The sequence below is a fragment of the Moschus berezovskii genome, chromosome 13 (genome assembly GCF_049115385.1).
Source record: "Moschus berezovskii isolate FMDL1 chromosome 13, NW_MosBer_1.0, whole genome shotgun sequence".
NCBI lineage: Eukaryota > Metazoa > Chordata > Mammalia > Artiodactyla > Moschidae > Moschus > Moschus berezovskii.
Genome location: NC_142472.1, coordinates 38,945,611 through 38,949,367, shown reverse-complemented (window position 1 = coordinate 38,949,367; position 3,757 = coordinate 38,945,611).

The following is a 3,757-nucleotide window of genomic DNA, read 5'->3' as shown; positions in this document are numbered from 1 at the left end:
CCAGGCTCTGAATTAATTCTTTTTTAGAAATAATTAAAAAAAAAATAAAAAAAAATAAATAAAAAAAAGAATATTCTTATTCCCAATCCATTTTAAGACATTCTCTCTCTTTACATTAAAAATAATTTGTGTATAAAAAAAAAAAAGAAGAATTAATACTTCAATGTAATTAAGTGAATTATTTAACTTTTCTGAGAAGATTAAATGAGATAAAATTTGTGAAGGTGAAAGGTACGTAGTACTCAGGGAATTACATATATATGTAAGTATATATGTATATGTGTAATGTGTATATATATATATATATGTAAGGCTTCCAGATGGCTCAGTGGTAAATAATTTGCCTGCCAATGCAGGAGATTCAGGATCCATGGGCTTGATCCCCGTGTGGGGAAGATTGCCAGGAGCAGGAAATGGCAACCCACTCTAGTATTCTTGCTTGGGAAATCCCATGGAGAGAGGAGTCTGGTGGGCCACAGTTTGTAGGGTCACAAAGAGTCTAATATGACTTAGTGACTGAGCACACACACACACACAGCATCATGTATATATATTAATACACATGTATACATACATATATGCATATACATATACATTATATACATATATATGAATGTATTTGGTATGTGCATGTATTTGGAGGGATGAGGCAGACACAGAAGTATGCTGAAAACTCTATGTAGGGTTCATGCTTTGGGAGAGGTGAGCTTTTTTTTTTTGGCTGCTCCATTTGTGAGAATCTTAGTTCCTCGACCAAGATTGACCTCAGTGAACTCTGCAGGGAAAGTGCAGAGTCTAACCACTGGACCACTGGGGAATTCTCTGGGAAAGATGAATTTTTAAAAAGAAAAGTGAACGTAAAGACAGATTTATTCATTTATTTGCTTTTAATCATTTATTTATTTTATTTTGTCTGTTCTTAAAAGGCTGTATAAAGATAGTTTGCAAAGATGCATATCATAAAAGAGTACTTTCTAAGGATAGTTTGGGAAGGCACATATAGCATAAGATCAAAATAAGTAAAAATTAGGTTTAAGAAAAATGAGACAAAGGGAAAAATATGACAATAAGCCAAAGGAGAAGCCTCAGGTTGGTTTAGAATAGAAGTCTATTGCTGTAAATTTCATACCTTTGCTTGAGACAGGCTGTAAGTTCAGCTTGAAATCTTAGTGTTCTGTTTGATACAGAGTCGTTTAAGAGGAACCATCCTGCTGATCAAAGGCTGAGAGAGGGAAGTGAGTGAGGAGGCTGACGTGGTGGTTAACTGCAGATATTAAATGGTTTTCTTCTGATGGATATTCACTTTATTGCTGCAAGCACATTCTGCTGTCCATCTGTTAGAAGCTTATGTAAAACTTGGCTTAATTTGGTTTTCAGGAGCAAGTTTAAACAAGTAAAGATTTTACCTGTGAACTTCCATGTAGTTCCTCTATTATTTTGCACCTCACTGAGTGTTTTATTTATGTTTTTTGAAGCCCATATATTGAAGCCATTAGACGGAGTATGAAAGAAAAGAAAAAAAAAATGTCCTTGGTGGAAAAGGACTATGGCAATTGGGTTGTTAGTTCCCAGAATGGACTGGTTTACAAAGAAAAGCTGAGCAGGGGTCAGAAAGAGGAGGCTGGCCATCTTAGCACCTTCTGGATCTTCAGTTGGGCATCATTATTTTGTTTGAACTAAATTGCCAGAATATCAGACACATCCACATTTTAAATATAAACGTGCTTCAATAATACATTTCTAAGCCAAGTATACATAATGTTTGATTATCTGATCTTGTCAGTCACCCACATATTAGTTCTATTCCTGTTAGCAGTGAATGAGAGCCAGCATTAACTTGAAAGATCATATGCCCATGTTTGTGCAGCTTTAAACATTTTAAAGCATTTCAGGTTACCTGCTATGGTCTGAATGTGTCTGCCCCAAATCTATGTGTTGAAATCTAACCCCTAAGGTGATGGTACACAGAGGTGGGCTCTTTGGGAAATTATTAGGTCATAAGGATAGAGCCCCCTTCATGGATCACTGCCTTATTGTGGCAAAAAGGCTTGCATAACTCAATGAAGCTATGAGCCATGCCTTGCAGGGCCACCCAAGACAGATGGGTCATAACAAAGGTTTCTGACAAAACATGATCCACTGGAAGAGGGAATGGCAAACCACCCCAGTATACTTCCTGTGATATCCTCACGAACTATATAAAAGGCCCAAAATATATGACACCGAAAATGAGTTCCCCAGGTATAAAGGGGTCCAATATGCTACTGGGGAAGAGCAGAGGAGAATTATCAGTAGCCCCAGAATGAATGAAGTGGCTGGGCCAAAGCGGATATGACACTCTATTGTTGATATGTCTGGTGAGGAAAGTAAAATCTGATGCTGCAAAGAACAGTATTGTTTAGGAACCTAGGATGTTAGGTCCATGAATAAAGGAAAATTGGATGTGGTCAAGCAGGAGATGGTAAGAATGAACATCGACATCCTAGGAAGCAGCTGACATAATAGATCTAGATAACAGTGTTCCTTAAGAACTATGGCAGAGGCTTGTAACATTGTACAGGAGATGGTGAACAAAACCATCCCAAAGAAAAAGAAAAGCAAGAAGGCAAAGTGGTTATCTGAGGAGGCTTTACGAATAGTGGAAGAATGAAGACAAGCGAAAAGCAAGGGAGAGAGGCTAAGGTACATCCAATTAAATCCAGAGTTTTAAAGAATAGCTAGAAGAGACGAGAAGGTCTTCAATGAGCAGTGTTTCGTATTAGAGGAAAACAGCAAAAGGGGAAAGACTAGCGATCTCTTCGGGAAAATTGGAAACATTTAAGGGAGCATTCCACCCAAAATGGGCACAATAAAGGACAAAAATGGTAGAGACCTGGTAGATGCTGAAGAGATAAAGAAGAGATGGAAATATATTACGTGGAAGAACTGTATTAAAAAGATCTTAATGAACTGGATTACTATGATGGTGTGGTTAGTCACCTAGAGCCAGACATTCTGGAGTGTGAAGTCAAGTGGGCCTTAAGAAGCATTGCTGTTAACAAAGCTAGTGTATGAAATGAAATTCCAGAACTATTCAATCCCTAAAGTAGGATGCCATCAAGGTTTTGAATTCAATATGTCAGTAAATCTGAAAGACCTAGCAGTGGCCACAGGACTGGAAAAGGTCAATCCTCATCCCAATTCCCAAGAAGGGTAGTACTTTGGTATTACCATGTGCCAATGGTGTCCAGTGTGCATCATCGAACAATTGCATTCATTTCCTGTGCTAGTAAGGTCATGCTTAAAATCTTGCATTCCAGGCTTCAGCGTTATGTGAACCAAGAACTTCCAGATGTCCAAGCTGGGTTTAGAAAAGGAAGAGGAACTAGAGATCAAATTGCCAACATTTGCTGGATTATAGAGAAAGCAAGGGAATTTCAGAAAAACATCTATCTCTGTTTCATTGACTATGCTAAAGCCTTTTACTGTGTAGATCATGACAAACTGTGGAAAGCTCTCAGAGTGGTGAGAATACCAGATCATCTTGCCTGTCTCCCGAGAAACCTGTATATGGGTCAAGAAGCAACAGTTAGAATCCTGTATGGAACAACTGATTGGTTCAAGATCAAGAAAGAAGTACAACAGGGCTGTCTGATGTCACCCTGTTTGTTTAACCTATACACTGAGCACATCATGAGAAATGCCGGCTGGATGAGTTACAAGCTGAAGTCAAGACAGGCTGGAGAAACATCAACAACCTCAGATATGTAGATGATAC